The sequence below is a fragment of the Sarcophilus harrisii genome, chromosome 2 (genome assembly GCF_902635505.1).
Source record: "Sarcophilus harrisii chromosome 2, mSarHar1.11, whole genome shotgun sequence".
Lineage (NCBI taxonomy): Eukaryota > Metazoa > Chordata > Mammalia > Dasyuromorphia > Dasyuridae > Sarcophilus > Sarcophilus harrisii.
In genome coordinates, this window is record NC_045427.1 from 110494074 (window position 1) to 110515097 (window position 21024).

Consider the following 21024-nt stretch of genomic DNA (forward strand, 5'->3'; position numbering starts at 1 on the left):
CTGTTTTTCTCTCTCTTTGTGTCTCTGTCTTTCTCTGTGTGACCCTGCCGCTTGGTCTCTGTCTCTGTCTGTCCCTCTGTCTCCCTGTCTCTCTCTATCTCTGTCTGTGCCTGTCTGTCTGTCTGTCTGGTTCTATCTCTTTCCCTGTCTCTCTCTGTCTCTCTCTCCTTCTCTCCATCTCAGCCACCTTCTTATTCTAAAGATCCCTCTACCTTTGTGATTACCACATCCCAAGTTCCTCCCAAACTTTCCTTTGAGGGACTTCTCAGCCTAATCATACTTCAATCTTTTTTTGACCATCCAACTGACTCTCTGTATTTCAACACTGTTACCAAACTTCCTTCTCACCATGAAAAATCCCTTTATCCTCGAAGCCTTCTTAATCTGGAAGATTCTTCCACCACAGTATTCCCCTCCTTCTATTGATGAGTTCCTTCTAGAACTTCCCTTTTGAGAACATGCCTAAGCCAGCCATTTTTCTGATTTTCCAAACCTTGCTACTGTGCCTCACCTCACAGTACCTTCTCTCACCTTCACTGGCATTCTCTAGTTCCCTTTCACTGTTGTCTTCTTTAATTAGAATTAAAATCTCTTGGGGGTAGAGACATTTTTTTTTCTTTTGCTAGTATTTATATTTCTAGTGCTTAGCACAGTGCCTGGCACACAGTTGACATTTAATAAATGTTTGATTTGTTGACAGGGTAAAAGCACAAGTTAGTCCCCAACTCCGTAGACTCTCTATTTCTATAGTGACAGTGATGTAGTAGCCAAAAAAGGGGCTAAGATGCTAAGAATTATATAGTAATTAAACAATTTGTAAACACTAAATTAATGATTGGTATTCAATGTCCATTTTTTGTCCAATGTTGATGATACATGTTGAAATATGTGTCTATATATGTACAGTCATCCCTTGACATTTGCAGAAATGAGGTCAAAAGACCCCCACAAATGTGAAAAATAACTAATAGCTTCAGGTTCCTCTCCAAACTTTTATTTTTAATAATTTTGATCATATTTATTTGGCACATAAATAATGTACTATTCATTTATGGTTTACTAATTTAAATTGTGGGTTTTTTTTTTACATCTATACATCAGTCTCCAAAAATTCCCCTTTTTATTATCAATGACCAACCCACAAAAAACCAGAATTGTGAATATGAAACCCCCAAATGTTCAAGAATAACTATATGTAATACTTTTTCATTTCATTTCACTTTGCAGTGATCAATGTCAGTATAAGAAAACAGATTTTGCTAAAGACAGTTATTGAGTCATAGTCATAAATTTAGAGTTGGAAGAGACCTCAAAGTCATTGAGTCCAATCCTCTCATTTTACAGATGAAGAAACTTATGATCAGAGAAGTGAAGTGCCATCACACAGCTAGTAAGTATCTGGGACAGGATTCAAACCCCACTTTCTCATTTTATCAATCTATCTTTCTTATATCTAGCTACCTGACTATCATCTATTTATATCTCTTCTATCATCTATCTTTGTCATCTCTCTGCTAGATGAGAATACAATTAAATAGCTTTGGGACTGGCTGGATGACTAGATCTAAAGAGCAGTCATTAAGAGTTTGATGTCAACTGATAAAGTCTCCAGAATAGTGCCCTAGGGACCTGTGCTTGTCACTCTACTGTTTTAACATTTTTATCAATGACTTCATTAAAGATAAAATGGCATCCCTATCAAATTCATGGATGGTGTAAAGTTATAAGGAATAGTCAGCAAAGTCAGCCTTCAAAAAGATCTTGACAGTCTAGAGCACTGTGCCTCATATAATAAGAGGAAAATTATTAGGTATAAATCTAAAGTCTTAAAACTAAGGTTTAAAAATAAACTTCAAAGGAAAAATAGCTACCAGCAAATTATCTGAAAAAGATCTGAGAATTTGGTGGACCACAATCTCAATATCAATCAATAAGGCAATATGGCAAATAAGAAAGCTATTGTAAAGTTGGTTTAGATAAAGAAACATAACTTCCAGAAATAGGAAAATGAAAATATCATTAAGATCTACCTTGAACAGATCACATCTGGATTTTTTTTTCATTTGTTTGTTTTGTTTTTAGTATTGGGTATTATATTTTATTTTATCTCTGTCACAATTGATATTGAATTTTAAAAACTTTAGGTCATACATGTACATTCAGTTTTATGCATTTCCATATTAATTATATTGGGAGAGAAAAATCAAAACAAAAGGGAAAAAAACTGCAAGAAAGAAAAAAAAACAGAAGGGGAAAAAAGATGAAAACAAAATGCTTCAATCCATATTCAGTTTCCATAGTTTTCTCTCTGGATTTGAATAGCATTTTCCATCCAAAGTTTACTGGAATTTCCTTGAGTCACTGAATTGCTGAGAAATGCTAAGTCTATCATACTTGATCATCATAAAATCTTGCTATTACTATGTACAATGTTTTCCTGGTTCTTCTTGTTTCACTCAGCATCAGCTCATAATAGTTTTTCCAAGGTTTTTCTGAAATAAGCCTATTAATCATTTTTATAGAACAATAATAATTGAAGATGAATAAAGAAAACTATATTTGCATGTATTTTGAAAATAAAAAAATTATTAAAACAGAGCAATAATATTCCATTACTTTCATATACCACAACTTATCCAGTCATCCCCTAATTGATGAGTATCCATTCATTTTTCCAAATCTTTTCCACCACTAATAGGGCTGCTACAAACACTTTTGCACAAATGGGTTTTTTCCCCTCTTTTATGATTTCTTTGGGAGACCTAGTAGTGGCACTGCTGGATCAAAAAGTATGCACAATTTTATAGCCCTTTGGGCATAGTTCCAAGTTGCTCTGCAGAATAGTTGGATCATTCTAACTCCATCAACAATGCATCAATATCCCAATTTTCCTACATCCCCTCCAATACTTATCATTATCTTTTCCTGTCATCTTAGCCAATTTGATAGGTGTGAGATAGTATCTCAAAGTTATTTTAATTTACATTTTTCTAATCAGTAGTGATTTAGAGTAATTTTTTTTCATATGACTATAGGTGTGAACACTATATGTAAGAAAGACAGATATAAGCTGGAAAACTTTGAAAGAAGAATTTTGAAGACTCTCAATCCTGGGTCTATGTCTTCTCTATTAAAACTGGGAATATGGAGGACTTGAGACCAAAGCTATTTTTTAGAGAAAGAGACAGAGTTTATAATTCAAAGTGATGGGGGCAGTGATTGATTTATGTTGCTTTACTGTTCATTTCTATTCCAATTAAATATTTTTCCATTTCCATCCTATTCCTTGAATGGGACTTTTTGTATGGTGAACAATTATCTAGAAAAGACCATTTCTGGAACATCTAGTTTTTTAACTGTGTCAAAGTGAAGAAACAAGTAATTTGCCACCATAGAGTTCCATAATTTGAGCCTGAGTTTAGAAGAGATTTGTGCTGATTAGATAATAAGACATGAAAGAAACATTTTACTGCCACCAGGAGTAAACAAATAAGAAGTCTTATGGGATTCTTAGGCAAAACATAAACCTTAGAAGGGGAGATCCAGGAAGTGATGGGACATTTAGTTATGATGCAGCCACCTTTCTATCCTGGATAATCTATTGAAGATGTTCCCTGACACACAGATAAAGCAGTTAGAATTTCCTATAGGTCTTTGACCTATAAATCCCTTTAGCCCTTGATCTTAATGTGGTTAAATAAGCCTCTTGAGAGAAAAGATTAAGTCTTTTCCCTCTTGATATTCTTCACAACCCTCAAATACAACATTGTCTCCACTTTGTATCTGCTCCTCTCACTGGTTTCAACTCCATGGAACAAGATGTCCCTTCAACCATTCCTTTCGTGTGTTATCTCCTCTTTCAGATTATAAACTCCTTGAAAGCAGGGACTATCTATCTTCTTATACATAGTATCCCAGCATTTAGCACAATATCTGGCACAGAGTAGACACAATAAATATTTATTGAATTAGATTGAATTAGCATAGTGTCATAAATAGAATGAGTTATTCATTACATGTTTGTATTTGTGGGGAAAGAGAAGAAAGAAAAAGAAAGAAAGAAAGAAAAAAGAAAGAAAGAAAGAAAGAAACAAAGAAAGAAAGAAAAAAAGAAAGAAAGAAAGAAAAAAGAAAGAAAGAAAGGAAGGAGGGAAGGAAGGAAGGAAGGAAGGAAGAAAGGAAGGAAGAAAGAAAGGAAAGAAGGAAGAAAGAAAAGGAAAGAAGGAAGGAAGAAAAGAAGAGAAGGAAGGGAGGAAGGAAGGAAGGAAGGAAGGAAGAAAAGGAAGGGAGGAAGGGAGGGAAGTAAGAGGTGAAAAAAGAAGATAATTAATTCTGATGGATGTGACTCTTTTCAACAATGACATGTTTCAGGCCAGTTCCAATGGTCTTGTGATGAAGAGAGTCATCTGCACCCAGAGAGAGAGAGCTGTGGGGACTGAATGTGGATCACAACATAGTATTTTCACTTTTTTATTGTTGTTTGGTTGCATTTTGTTTTCTTTCTTATTTTTTTTTCTTTTTGATCTGATTTTTCTTGTACATCATAACAATTGTGGTAATATGTATAGTAGGATTGCATATGTTTAACATAATGGATTACCTTGTTGTCTAGGGCAGGGAATGGGGGGAAGAGAAGGAAAAAAATTTGGAACACAAGGTTTGTAAAAGTGAATGTTGAAAATTATCTATGCATATGTTTTGAAAATAAAAAGCTTTAATCAAAAAAAAAAAAAAAAGGAGGAACATGAGAAAGAGAAGGGGGAAGAGGAAGAGTAAAAGTCAACCATACCCTAAATATGCCTAATAGGTTGGATTATATATGTTTAACAATCCAATTTATGTAAATCTTCTAAATTAAATATCTTTATGTGTATATGTGTATGTGTGTGTGTGTGATATATATCACATTAACCCTAAATCCTACCTCCCACCACCTGACTCTAACCCTAAATATACATAAACACACACATATATGTACATCTACATATGGAGATATCAGAGTAACTAGAAATGCCTGATGAGAATTCAGGTAAACTTCTTTCCTTTCCATTGTTTCTGAACAAGGTGTGAAATTCTCTAGACAAGGTCAACTCTAACATAATAGTAAACCATCTTGTCATATCTTTCTTGTGTAATAACTCTTCTAAGATTTTTCTGTTCTCCCGATACAAATCAACCAACTGAACTTTATCAACTTCTAAAGAAAGAGATTTTAAAAGAAGGTTTAGGAAGACCTACTGATGTAAAACTTCTCCAAACACAGATAAAGTCCTTGGGTATGGAGGTTTCAAATGTAAAATAAAGAACATTTGTGGGAAAAGAATTTTCTTCATAGTTCCTAGTGAGTGTAGCTTTCTTCCGGGCTTAGAGAGTTGGTGTCCTTGGAGAGTCCCTAATTATTACTTCTTTCCATCCTGAGGGGTTATGATCCCTGTTGTCCTCAAGTGGCTGTGTTTCCATAGCACTATGCTTCCTCTTTTGTTAGACATTAGCACTCTAGCAGTCACTTCCTCCCTACCTTCTCTAGACTTTCTCCTTAGGTTCCAAAGAAGAAAAGATGCTTGACTAGCTCAATTAGCTGCTTTTCAGCTGCCATCCTGAAATCTCTCCACATTTTGCAAAGTCATGTCTTGGACAAGTTCATCTCAAGATTGCTAATCAAGTCCCCACTCCTCCCACCCCTCCACCCCAACTGCTATGGCTACTGCTTCTAGCTGTAGTAGATGTTGCAACTCACTCCAGTTTCCAGTATGATTGCTGGAGACACCTCTTTCAAATATCTGATTGCCTGGATATTCTATCTCAAAATACTCTTAAAATCAGTATTAATTCATCGAGGATCAGCAAAGAAGAAATACAGAAGAAACAAAGGGGTCATGTATTCACAGACACATGGAGAAGGAAGAAAAGGAAGACAATGACTTGCTGTCACTGAGAGATGATCAGCCATCAGCTGAAAGCAAACTTCCTCACTCTTAAGTCTCAAGGAAAAGAGATGAGATTGAGAGATAAGCAGATTCTCTTGGCATATTCATTTCTAATTCATTACTTCCAGAATTAGCAGTCCTAAATCTAAAGCCAATTAAAAGACTTCTGTCATCATAAAGCAAGAACCTCCTGAATTGTTATGCACAAAACTGGCTTTCAAAGTTCCAGGTGTTGAATTGGAACTAAATAGAAAATATCTACACTTCCTTAAAGGTCTTTGCCCTCATGGGCTAGCAGTCTATAAAAGTGAAGATCTATTGAAGGAACTAAAATGTTTAGCCTGGAGAACAGGACTTTAGGCTTGTTTTATCTTTTTTAGAGGTCATAACTATCTGAAAGTAATTAAGATTTTCCCACAGAAGAGGTAATTGTTTTGTGTTGCTTGGCCCCAGAAGGATGAACTAGAAGAAATGAATAAAAGCTATAAAGAAGAAAATGTAGACAATATAAGAAGAATATTTAATCATTAGGACTAATAAAAAGTAGAACAGGCTGCCTCTAGAATGAGTGGATTCTTGTTCATTGGAGGATTTTGACCTAAGTCTGGATGACTAACTATTGCTCATGTTGTTCAGAAGATACTTATTTAAGTAGGGTTTAGACTAGATAGATATTCTCTCTTTCTAAGTTTCTGCACTTCTGAGTATCACCAAAAGGGAAACTGACACAAGAAGGAGAAGCACCTTCCCTTAGTAGAGGAGGAACAGAGATAGCATAAGGATGACAAGACAAAGAGCCAAGGTAGATTATTTTTCCTGAGTTTAAGCATGCATATGGTTCCCTGGGAGATAAAGAGCAAGAGCCTTGAGTTAGAACTTCTAGGAGATGTCTATCTTATAAAACTGATTTTTTTGCACTGAAGGTAAAAGTTCTTTGACTTTTCCCTTTATTTTTTCATAGAGGAAATATACAGATACAATTCTGAAATTCCCAAAGGAAACTCAGAATAGCTAAACAGTGACTTAATGGAAAATTTTCAGGTACCATTATTTTAAAGGATGTTCAACATATGCATAACATAGCAGATGCATCAAGCAATTTAAGTTCAGCAAGTCATTAATTCAGTTCTTTAAATTGTGAAAAAGCCAGTTTGGTTGCAGTCAAACCCTTTGTGTTTAGACAGGACTGAGCCAACTTGGTATTAATTTTCAATCCGCAAGTTACTCCAGGTGAACCACAGTCCTTCCTAACACCCAGGAGTTAACTTTGTCCTATGAGAGGTACTTAATGTTTGTTTAGTAGACACAATGTAGTTCTGAAGCATTCTCTTCTGACCTTCATCCCTTTGTTGATTTTTGCTGCAATACATCAAAATTGAATCTTCAAGACCAGCAAAGTTAGAAATGACTTTATCTTTGTAATGATTTTAATATATAAGATGACCAATGGTTATTCAGGAAATGTCAGGGCTGTTACAATTAGCAACCCTCAAGGAGATCCCACTCCCAACTAAGGCCAAACTAAGCAGAAAGAGTACTACATGTAAACCCAAGATTTCTGGGTCTTAATCCTGATTTTACCATTTACTCCCACAAATTACTTTAATCCTAAGGATCCAGTTTCCTCAACTATCCTATAAGCATATTTCATACTGGATGAGCTATATTAACTTTCATTCTAATTCTAACATTTTTCAATCCTGTGAATCAATGGAGTTTGGCAAGAACATATTAGCCTTACAATCTTGTATCAACTTAAGATCTCTTCTTGCTGACTTTGCACTGGTCAGCATTGCATTGTAAGTAGTTCTCTACCCAAGCTTTCTTCAAACATTAAAAAAAATGAGCCAATAGCCCAGTCAGAGAGAACAAACTTCTTGCTGTCTCCTTTGGAATGGTCTCTTTGGCTGGTTATATGTTAAATATATGGAAATTCAATACCCTAAAACCCACATACTATTTTTGCCTCTGTTAGTGATGTACTTACCAGCTTCCAAAAAGCAAAGGTGCATTTCAGTTTCTTTCCAGGCTAGGTTGACTGCTGAAGTGCTCTATCACATGTACTCTTTCTGCTCAACCATGGGTAATATAGTCACAGAATTAATGATATAGCCATAGTCAGGTACACTTATGTGGAGGAAGCTTGCTTCTTGATCTGATGGTTAGCAGAGACTTAATCTGCCTAGTCCATTGGATACGACAGCTTCAGCAACAGGGGCCCAGGAAACAGACTATGTTACCAGTAACATTTCTGATAACCTCAGGCTATTTCAGGGAAAGCCAAAGGACAGTCTGAAGAAATAAAGTAGAATAATCATTCCACAGTGACAGGGATGGTGATGTGGAATTCTTCACTTTTTTCTGATGATTTTCCCTTCTAATGATCAGCAACTGCTGGCTCATTAACTGTGGGATAGAGAAGACTGTAGGTAATAAATTGGATTTATAGTCATGAAAAATACATTCCTTGCTAAGGATGTCCATTGACAAGGAGGTAACTTCAGAAAACCAAGTCCTTTCACTTCAACCAGTAAATGGCCATCAAGTCACTAACCCTATATTGAATTTGCATGATGAGAGGGAATCATTACCTAACTCCTCCCCAATAAAATTATATTATGTCCCTCCAAAATGTTTTCATTTCCAGCCAATTAAATATAAATGGTCAAATTTAGAATGATGATTAATCTTTCAATTTTTTGAGTATGTGCTATTTGGTTCACCTCACACTGTGGAAGTAAACTATTGGCAGGAAAAGAATGGTGCAGAATGAATCACTCTCTGGATGCTTCCCTTTGAAGCCAACACATTCTGCTGCCGACTCAGACATACCTCTTACCCACATTGGCCTTCTTTAATCTCAGTTCAAGTCTGTAGCAAAGGGAAAAAAATAGTTTGACATTCACTCACTCACTCAAACACTTAGGAAGAAAATGCAGGCTCATTACTAAGGAGTGAAAGCAAATGTCTCCACTCCTAGTCACCCAGTAGCTCTCAGTGACAGAGGTTTAATTTTTTTTTAAGCAAGTGGGAAAAAGCCTGGAATTTATTCAGTTTGTTTTTAAATGAAGGACTACATTTGGGAGTTACTCTCCTTTTCAAAGAATCAGTCAGCTTTATATAGAGAATTACATTTGGATCATTTTATATTCATTTTTAATTGTACATTTTAGAACTATATATATATACATATATTGGAGGAGGATGAGAAATATATATTTATTTATATAAAAATATATAAATATATACATATTATATATATATATATATATATTTATTGGCAGTGATTTTTGTCCTTTTCCATATGGCTGCTTATGTATATCCTAGAAGCTTTATTATAATATAATCCTATCACATGGGATTTAATACCACATGGTATCCCTTGTGGGCAGGTGGCCTGTTCTGACTGGCCATGGATAAACTGGCTGATACCTTATTTCATCCCAGCTGTTCAGAGGGAATCAATGAAGAGTAGTTTCGGCTAGAATTAAGTTGGGATTGGCCTATTCAAACACTGACACTAAACTGAAAAATAGAGCAGACCTTCTGTTATCTGGTTTTGACCCCAGGGAGGAAACACTCTGTGACCTGGTTGTTGTTCTTCCTTCTTAAAGAGAACCAAAATGACATCACTATGTTAGAGTTAGTGTCCAACTGTGGCTGATCAGACAAATACAAGCCTGGAATGCTCTGCCACAGATCAGACACAAATAGTCCCTAAATAAGTGGAGTGGATTCTCTAAATTTGTGCACCTCCAGTTTCTTCAATTCTGCTTTGCCCATAGAGCACAGTACATTCTCTAATGAGAGCATGCCATTCTAAGTGGTGCCATTGTCTCCCATGTCATACAAATGATTCTAAAGTTCTTAGGAGAGACTTTGTATCACTTTTTCTGATTATTTTGTGAAATTTGAACTCAAAATTTCCTGCCTCCAGGAGTTTCTTGACAATGCACAGGAACACAAGGACATATATGGTTTAATTACAAAGTAATTGCAAGAAATGATCAAGAAATTAAATTGAAAAACCATGTTTGACACCTTTCCTCCTTTCCTTAGCTCTGAGAGTGAGGCGGTATCTAATTGCCCTGTTTCCTCCAATAATAATCCCATAAATAACAAAAAAAGTCTCAGTATAGCAATATTCCCCCTGTATCAGACAACTATCTTGACTGTTTTTTTAGTCAATGCATTAATATTAGTTCATGTTGGCTTTTTATTTCTTCAGAAGGAGGCTCAGACAAATCCTCTTTGAGCTTTGCATGGAGCTCGAATTTGCAGCCAAAACAAATTAGTAAAGTCTAGAACTTTGTTTTCAGAGTTCGTCAAGTCTTTTCCAGCAAAATCTTTACTCATGTTCCAGATGTTGTGGTTTTCTTGCCCTCCGTTTATATTTCCCTGTGATTTGAACAAGCCAACATCTTTTTCTCTCTTTCTCAAAGATTTCTGGGAGAGACAGGAAAGGTTATAATATCTAGCCTGCTTGAGCCTTAAGACTATAGCCAGAATTCAGAGAATAAAATCATTACGGTTAATGCTTTACCACTTCCTCTTGAATCCTTTCAGAGGCAGATTACTTCTTAGGACACTGACTGAACTACATTAACTTTACAAAATTTTTTTTTTTTACAAGAAGAAAACACTTAGTTCTTGTTGAGTCTGTGTACATATGTAAAGGGAAGTACAGAATTGGGGGTATATCAATTTCACTTAATTTTAACTTAAATATTTAACTGATTAAGGCTTAAGTCATTGGGGGGTTGAGCAATCAATGGAAATCTTCCATTTCCCCACTTCACTTTTTTATACCAAAGAAATGCTGAAAGGAGTGCTCACAAGCCCGCAGCAAAATGAGCCAAGCCCAATTTTGTCAGTCCCTTGAATACTAGACACCTCAAAGAAAGCAATGAAAAGTACAGAACTAACTTCATTACAGCCAAATCAGGCAATTGTCCATAACAACTACATGGCCTCAGCCTTCCCCCGAGATAATACGGATCTTTCTTGGGACATATATACTTTGTGATTTTAGAATAAGAAAAATATCAGCAGGGCATTGATGAACTTGCTTAGGTCTTGGATATTTGCCTTCTCTTGATTTAATATACAATGATGGATAAATTTGGCTTAATGTATTTATCTATTTGTCTTTGGTTCAAGAAAAGCATCATGTTTTTATAATGTTTTGAGATTTAAAATGTAATTTCCTTACAACAACTCTCTAATTAAGTAGATAGGACAAGCTTTTTTTTTTTTACATATGAGGAAATTGAGATTCACAGAAATTGAATTATTTGTTTATATTCACACAATTAGTGAGCTTCTGAGGCAAGGTTCAGACCCAGGTTCCTAACTTCAGGTATAACATACTATCCCTTCACTCTTTTTGAGAATATTTGTAGATTTCTATGAAATGTTGTCTTTTAACATCCCTGATATATTTAACTCACTTTTCATTATCTCATGAAGCTAATACATTAGAAGTTTCATCCTCTTCCTAATGCTGTGTTTTGAAGAACACCACCTGCCTGTCTTTCAGGAGGTGTTCCCAAGGTTCCATTTGACATTTTAATAAATAGACAAATACACGCTGCCCACCAAATTGTCTAATGTCAACACTTACCTCATCCAAAAGGAGTGAGTCACAGACATTGGAGCATGCACTATACACTTTCTCTTCCATAGTTTAGAGTCAGCCTTCATTTTCTCTACACAGACTATTACCTTAGCCTACTTGGCTATTTGTTATGAGAAAAGTTACCTAATTTCTCTCAGCCCCAGAGGGGTGTGCTGGAGCCAGCTTGAATCCACTCCAGAAAGCCAACTGTTAAATTTTCAGAATGAGCGTTTACACCTCTATAAACACTACAGATCTATAAACACTACATATTTATAAACTCTAAAAATCAAAGCATGATTTACTATTTTCTTAATTGCTTAGACTTAAGAAAATGATAGAGGAAATGTTAATAATGTAGATACAACTTAAAATATTATCTCCCCCCTCCCAGAAAGCCAGATGTTAAATATTTCCTTGTATATCCCTGATAGCTGGATTCTATAACCCTTAAGGTAATTTATAACTCAAATTCTCTATGATTTTGTGATTCCAAAATTATATTCTTATCAATCCAAAAATAGCATAATCAATATTTGCCCTGGTGTCCTCACACTGAATGAATTTCTACAAGTCTTGAGATATTATGTCTAGAAATCCTTTTTTATGTATACATTTTAATCACTATCTTTTCCCAGTGAGAAAAAAAAAAAAAAAAGGATGAAGAAGCCAGGGAAATCAGCAACATTAACACTGTCTACTTTTAGTTCATCCAAAGATGGACATTTAGTTTTTTCTTAAAGAAATTTGGAAACAGCCCCCCACTACTCCCACTATTGTGACCATTGATCTCCATCCCTGACTGCCTTCCCTCCCCAGATCTACTCTCCACCAGATTACCCCCATGGCCCTGTGCGCTATGGCTAAGGTTGACCCATTTGACACTTCGCCTGCTGCAGCCTCTGCCCCAGAATGTCTTATAGTAGGTAACAGCAGCAGCAAAAAAAGTCCAGCCCTGGTCCTCCTAGCCCAGCAGGAGAGCAAGATCACTGGGCATCAGGAATGATGAGGGAGTGATAAATAGAAAATACTACCAGGAGAGGAACAAACAGTCCAAACAATAGTTATGCAGCTATTTCACAAGTGGATTGATTACAGTCAGAACCAGGAAGTATTTATCCATAAATAGAGAGAAGAACAAATAAAAAGTCTGGAAGTCCTTGATACTAATTCTCAGAAGCAGGAAGCAAAAGGAAAGAAAAAGCAATAAAAGAGTTAGAAGAATGATATGCAAGGCAAAATGAACATCTACAAAAAAAAAAAAAAACAAAAAAAAACCGTAAATAACAGGACAGCTGAAGAAGTTTTTGTAAACAATCTTGAAGAAACTTTTGGCATTGACTGGGAATGCATGGCTTTGTTGTGTGACTTTAACCCCAAGTTTAGTAAGCAGTCCAAAGATATATCCCACATGTGCTTAGTCCTCAAGCAGACCCTGCTGGTTTACTGAAGGAAAGCCCAATGAAAACATCATGATTCCAATAACTCAGCAAAGTTGTTCACAGTCATTGAGTTAATTATGTTGGGTTCTTTTGGACCAAATATCTTGTCTTTAGAGATGATCTTTGTTTGTTATTTTTTTGTTGTTGTTGTTTTCTTTAATTGTTTTCTCCCTGACATTCTGAGTGGGGGGGAAAGTGAGAACTTCCAGGACAGTAGTGTCTTATGCTTTAGTGCATTGTCATTTTCAAGTGTACTGAATATAAAATTATTTTTAAAAAAAAAAAGGTGGTGGGAAATAAATTTGGAAACACTAATGCCATAACTTTCCTCTATTACCCATTTTAGGACTGTCTTAAGCCTCTTCTTCAGAACTTCTTTCCACTAAAATATAAGGAAATGACCTAATATAAAAGAAGTAAACCATAAACTTTTTTCTCTCTTTTTTCTTTCCTACTTCTGACTTCCAAGGGAGAAGGTTTAGGGAGAACCTGAAGAAATTAAGACGCATGAGGTAATCAAACAAGGATAAGGAAACATTAGTTGGTGAGCCACAGTAAACCTAATATGAAAAGGTAAATGGGACAGTTAAATAGTGAAATGAATGATTGGAGCAAGTTGGTAAAAATTAAGACGAGCAAGGCTAAGGAGAAAAGGGTGTGGCTTTGGTTGTAGCTGTGGAATTACTGAAATATAGAAAACTATTTCCAGTGAAGTTGTCAAATTGTAAAGAAGTTATCACTGATTATAAAAAGCATTGAATGAGTGCTTAAGGGTGAGATATGAATGCCCATAAGTACATCAATATTATAAGGATGAAAATATCAATCACTAAAGATAGTAGAGGAAACTTTGTATGGACATATATAATGTGGCACACCTTAGGTATCTCTGAAACTTGAAGAGATAAAATCTTTAGTTGGCAAATAAATAAATAAAAAATTACGTTAGCCGAACAATGGCTTTAGATGGGTATTACTATATTCAAAAGAAAAAAGAGAAATAAAAGGTGGAGGGAAAACATTAGTATAAGAAAAGAAAGAAAGGAATGAAAAAAAGCATTTTTGAATGACTTCTGTGCACCCAGGCACTGTTAAAGACTTTACACACATTTTCTTATTTGATCATTACAAGAACTCTGGAAAATAGGTACTATTTATTATCCCCATGGATAATGGAGATATGAACAAGAGATAAGGACAAAAGTCATTATGGATACATAGGCTTGAATGTGTTGAAATGTGTTATGTTGGGAGAAATGCCTACTTCAATGTAATCACAAATCCAGTGGATTACCAGAAATACAAAAGGTACTAGGCACTAAGAATACCATGATAAATATTTAACATTAAATCTCTGGTATATCCCAAATACAATGTTGTGTGATTATACTTTGCTTGCAGTCAGTGATTGTAATTCATTCTTCCCTGTGTCTTCATCCCTCCACATCTATGAGGAAAGCAGAATTGTGATAGCACAAAAGAAATGTGAGATGCAGAAACAGAAATATTTCCATCTTAAATGTTCATACAGATTATTTGTGCCCAACCTGTAATGAACCTTCTGAACTTCTACAGGTCTGATCAGCTACAATTGGACATCCTGTATCTTGATCCCAATATAGTGATGTCAGCTTGTTCCTTAAAGCATGAAGGACAACAACTAATCCCTCCTCCCAACTATTCCTTTTTATTTAATTCAATAAAAATGTAAGGAGAAACTACTATATGTCAGGTGAAAAGCATTATGGTATAATACTCAGAGAGTTGATCTTAGAATCAAGAAAAAATTGTGTTCAAATACTGTCTTTAATACAGTTTAGATGTTTGACTCTGGGTAACTGCTTTAAACCTCTCAATTCCTCTAGACAACTCTAAAATTGTAAGTTACAGACCAATTGTTGACCTATCCTGGTAAGGAGAATTTCTTTATGAAATTTTTTTCCTATACCAATGAAACCATAGATGTGGACAAAAAAATTATCACTAACTACCAAACTAGATAGCAGAAATATAAAGAAAAAAATCAAGATAGTTCCTATCCTTGAACTTACCTTATATTGGAAGAAAATAAAATATACACAGAAAGTAAAGGCAATGTAATTCTTTCAGAGATAGGAAGTATGAAGTGGTGAATAAAAGTTGGCCTCAAAGTCCAAAACATCAAGGTTCAAGTCTCACCACTAATAGACACTTGCTGTGTGACTCTATTCAAACTATTTACTCTCTCACTGCTCTGGGTAGCTTTCTAGGAGAGTACTTCTTAAACCTAAAATTCTCTTTACACTCTTAAAAATTATTGAGGAATACTGCCTCGAAAAACTTTCTGCTTAAATATATGAATGGTAACTAGATGACAGTGATGATAGAGAAAGAGATGTAGATAGCGGTACATTGAATGTTAATGAGAGAGATATGATAGATAGCTAAAGAAAGATAAATGATAGAGCTATGATAGCTAGAGAAAAATTGAAAGATAGGTGATAAAGTGATCAGTATATTGTATTATGAATTAAAACATTTTAGTATTATGAAAATAATTTTGACTTTATGGATGACCTGAATTTTGAGGACCACAGCTCTAAAACTGTCCATTACAGGGAAGATACTGACCTACATTGCCAAGAGGACTTTTTCTCACTAAAGATTTCCTAAAACCAATGTATTTAGAATTAGTAGTTGGACCTTTGTTTTCAGAAGGGAATATTAAAAATTGAGGGCATCATTTTTCACATAAGAAAAGTAGCACAGAAATTTTAAAATGAATTACTTAACATAGCATGGGTAGTAAATCATAAAAGAACTATTTGAACCCAAAATCCAAGACTCTTTTTTATTATCGTCAATAAACTCTAGCAAAAATTTGATCACCGTGGAAATTAAATGATATCCTAAAAGATAGGACCAGCCTAGAAAGAAATCAAAATGCTATATATTTTTTTATTTGTCCCTTCATATGGTGCTTTTTGAAAAGTAGTCAAACTCTTCATTGCCATTCTCTTCAATATAACATTATGTATTTTTTCCTCAGATACATTCTTTAAGTTCATGAAACATTCAACGTCTTTAGAATCAAGAAAAAAAATCAAGATGAATCATAGCTATTTTGAGGGTCAGATTATGGTTTTAAAAAAAGCCAATAGCAAAGTCAAATGGTCCTTTTCTTCTACCAAACCTTTTTTAAATAAAATTTCATCCATATTGCTGGGATATGTCTCTTTCCCCTCTCTCCCTTCTTGTCATTTCATTTCTCTCACCTGCAATCAACACTCAATTATCCACATGAGGATTATGCACTTTAGGATAGTCTGTGGCAAGTTCTTTAATCCCCAAGTGGATTTTCCCTGACACCCAGCATGTTCCTGGATTGCCTTTCCTGCCAACAGCAAATCTGTGCTCTGGGAATGCAAGCTCATGTTTACTTGCACAAAACATAATTGGGAACATAAATCTGCTACCAATGAAATCATATATGATGTTCTAAAGCCAAAGAGAAATTATTTGGGGATTATCTCTTGTTTTCAGCTTTCCCTGCTACTACATAGATAATGGAGATATGAACAAGAGACAAGGACAAGAGATACCATGGATATATAGGCCTGAATGTGCTGAAATGTGTTATGGAAAATTGAGAGTTCACTATATGACAGTATACTTAATGAAGTGAATGTCTATTAAGAGTAAAATCTAGGAAGAAGATTGTTGAAGAGTATAAAAGCAAGAAGATCACACAGCAGATATAGTTCTGGATCTGGAAGACCTGGATTCAAATTTGGCTAAAACACAACTAGTTGTGTGACCTGAGCAACTTGCTTAATCTTTGAACTTCAATTTTTTACTTTTATTTTTAATGGGTTTTTTTGGAGATTTAGCTGTCTTTATTTTTAATCTATTTGGGTGCATTAAATGCACTCACCCATTCTATAATCTTAACATAAAAATATATTCTGTTTCTCTTTCAAAATTTTGCATATTGTTCCACATTAAAATCATATTTTCTCTGAAGAAAGTGTGTTACCAGGATGAGAGGAATGAGGGATACACCATCCCGAACTTTAGGGTTTTTCATGCTGCTGTTTTCAGGGCTGGTTCTAGAGGTTTGGAAATTTTAGGTGCTTCCAAATGGTGTGATGTGGGGAAAGATGAGATCACTGATACCCTGGTCTGCTCTCTGGTCCTTCTCAGAAAGGGTCCCTTGACCCCTTGCACCCATAAGTGCTATTATTCCCCATAACTCCTCTTCTCTTATGACTGAAAAGCAATACTGCTTCTTCCCAAGTCCCCTATTCCCTTGACTGAAAAGCAATACTGCTTCTTCCCAAGTCCCCTATTCCCTTTCACCCAAAAGCAATACTACTCTTCAGGGCTCCTGATCTCTTGTGACTAAATATTTTCCTCTCTGAAACTGTGGTCTTGGAGTATATATAAGCCATGAAGTTTTCATCAGTACTTGATCCTATACTCAGTGCTAGCACAGGAGTCCTTTGTAATCACTTTATAACCAATTGTCAGGTCCTCTTCTATCTCCATTTTGAGAGCTCCTGGAGCTGCTGTTGCTATTGCTGCTGCTGCTTCCTACCCTTCCAAAATCTATTGCTGCTGTCCTCAGGACTTGGGCTCCCATTTCAACGTAACAACATCTCCCAACCTTCTAATTTATCTTGGACTGAAAAATGTCATGTTCTGGTTGGTTTTCTAGAGGTCTTGGACCAGCCTTCATTTCAGTAATCACCACAAAAATAGCCAGGTGTTAAAGTCCAAATCTTTATTATCTCCTTCACAGTCTAGTTTCCTTGCCTGGGGCCTGGGCTAGCTTTCTTGAGGTCCTCCAGAATATGTCTTAGTGTCTGTGGGGGAGGCAGGAGGACCATCACAATGGTCTCTGTCTTGAAGTCTGTCTCAGTCCAAGAGCTTGTGCTCCAGCCTCCAGCTACCACAAAGGTGGGAGATGATATGAATCTCTCTGGCTGAGTTTGTCCCAGTTTATATGCAGTATACTGAGTATAAACCAGTCATTATATCACTAGGAAACCATTATTTGCTGTAAGATTAAATCAATCATACTGAACTAGAGAACTATTAAGCACCATGCTAAACTAGGTAACCATTTTTATCAGTTCCACTCACTTAATACCTTGTAAGAATCCTTGTTTGAAGTACAGAGTTCTGGCCCGTCACAGAAAAAAATGTTATATCCTGACCTTCTGAGGACTTTGCTGTTCCAGAATTTGATTTGAAGCATTATATTAAAATTCTTTAGAGAGTAATCTTGGAAAATCTTGGCTATAGTACTTTCTCCACTCCACCATCTTAGCTCCCCAATATTTTCTTTTCCTATTAATCTCTTCTAAACCCGTTTCAGTCTGCCTTCTGACCTCATCATTCAACTGCAACTTCTCTCTATAAATTGCCAATCTCTTGATTGTTAATATAATGGCTTTTTTCCTCAGTTGTCATCCTTCTTGATCTCTCTTGGCTTTTGACATATTGATCACTCTCTTCTCTCAGTTACTGTCTCCTCTTGAAGTTTTTGTGACATTGCTCTCTCCTGGTTTTCATCCTCTGTTATTACATTTTCTCAATATTGTCTTCTGGGACTTCTTCCAGGTTATGTTTATTAACTGTGAGTATCCCTCAAGGTTCCCTTCATGGTGCTATTCTCTACTTCTTCTGTATTGTTTCACTGGACATTTTATTAGATCTCATGGATTCAAGTATTTCTCTATGTTGATGATTCTCAGATCAATTTGTCTAACCCCAACTTCTCCTTATCTTCAGTCTCACATCTCTACCTTCCTATTGGACATTTTGAACTGGATGTCTTGTAGAACTCATTGTCTTTCCCTTAAGCCATCTCATCATCTAAATTTTCCCATTTCTATTAAAGATATCACCATCATCCCATTCACTCGGTCATAACATTGGTACCATACTCAACTCATATTCTCTCATTCCATGTATGCAATCTGTTACTGAATCTTATCATGTCTCCCTTACATATACATTCACTTCTCTTCTCTCAAATACCTGGTACTCTAGTAAAGATGCTCATCACCTTGCTCCTGAACTATTGCTATACCTACTGCTTCCCATCATCTACTGAATTGGTCTAATCATATCAAAACCACACACACACACACACACACACACACACACACACACCTCCCATGATTTCCTATTACCTCTAGGATCAAAGACATAACCCTAGGGTTTGACTTTTAAAGTCCTTTCCAATGTAATCCATCCCGATTTTTCCAACCTTCTTATGCTGTATTCCCATCAACATGCTCTATAATTCAGCAATACTTGTCTTAATGCTTTCTTTATTCATGACATACCATCTCTTGACTCAAACCCTTTCATTGACTCTCTTCTCTACTTGAAAGGCTCTTGCTCCTTCATCTTCTGATTACCTTCATTTCTTTACAGACTCACCTCATCTCAAATTCTGCCTTCTGCAGTTCTTTAAAGAGTCTCTTTAGTACAAAGCACTGGAAAATATAATTTTCAGAATTAATGCTAAAACTCTCAAAGCTTTAAAGACTTATATAGAATTTGGGACTATAGACTTTGCAAAACACATTTCAATAAATTTGATGAAAAAAATAAATCTTAAAACTAAGGAGAGTTTAAGGGTAGAAGTCAAATAAATCAAATCACTCCACCCTATTTAAAGTAATCAATACTTTAAGAAAGTGAGAACATAACAAAATCAGTGGAAGAATTCAAATTAAATTCAATTATCAACTACAGCACATGGTATAGGAAACATGTTGTGTTGGCTGAGGAAACTTGGTCATATCATATGGGTCATCTATAAAACAGAAAGCTAGTCTGAACCTGAGAAATCTGGATAACACTAAGTAGCAAATGAGAAGAGAGTATTCCAGCTAAGTCCCCTACGAGTCACTTGGGGACAAAGGAATAAGAAACATTGGCTTCAGATTCAGCTTTCCCTCCTCTTCATTCCTTGAACAGAAACAATACCTTTGTATAGTCCAAAATCCATATGGGAACTATATTAGGCAGAGCATATGGACTAGGCTTTCATTTCTCAGTTCCCCATTGAATAACTGTCAAAAAAGCATTTTTTTCCAAAGGAGAGAAATTAATAAGAAGGTGGGAATAGTAACCATTAAATCAGCTTCAATTAGTGAGCTACTGGTCTAGTGGTTGAAAACCCAGAGTTCTAACTTTGCCTGGGTGAAATAGCTATGAAGCTAAATTGGTGAAACTCCATTAAAAATCTTGCTTCTCTATACCCTATGCCTGGAAAGGTAGTCTGGAATAGTAGAGGGCATTGACATTGTAGTCAGAAACACTTGGGTTAAATCCTATCTCAGGCCCTTCAACTATGATTCAATCTCTTTGAGACTCAATCATCTGCAAAATGATAATAATCATAATTCCACTACTTGCTTCATAGAGTAAGGGTGCAAAAGTCTTTTCAAATTTTAAAGAGCTATGAGAGTGTGTATTATTTTTAATAGCCATAATATGACCACGTAACTGAGTGGCTTTGATTTCTTGGAATAACCCTTAGTACTGAGTAGGTTTCCATGAATCTTTTGGATGGATTTTTTTTTCAAAGATCAGGTAAGACCTCATCACTTCCCTGGGGGTTGGACAAAAAGTTCTTTGTCTCTGCAAGCTGTCTCTGTGTCCAACTATCCTGAAACAACATAGTCTTTGTTCCTCAACTTCTTTCTTTATAGTATCTCATGTCATAATCTCATCGCTCTGCTGTCTTCATTTATTCCATCTATGCAAATGGATTCTCAATTATTATTACACATATGGATGACCATATTTATAAATATGAATATAAATACATCCGATGTTGTATTTATTGGATACATTCCAATGTTTTAGTTATACATTTACACATTCTCCTGGAATGTCTCTCTGCCTGAATGTTCTTCAACTACTTTAAATTCAATATATCCCAAAATGACTCTATCAACTTTTCTTAAATTCAATTTTATTTTATTTTTGATTCCAAATTCTCTCCCTTCCTTTTCCCTTCACCCATGTATGAGAA

General features: G+C 35.5%; 1 pseudogene; it reads left to right on the forward strand.

The window, feature by feature from the left end:
* The first annotated feature begins 12403 nt into the window (after window positions 1-12403).
* Window positions 12404-12994, forward strand: LOC111718653 (annotated as a pseudogene).
* The last annotated feature ends 8030 nt before the right edge of the window (window positions 12995-21024 follow it).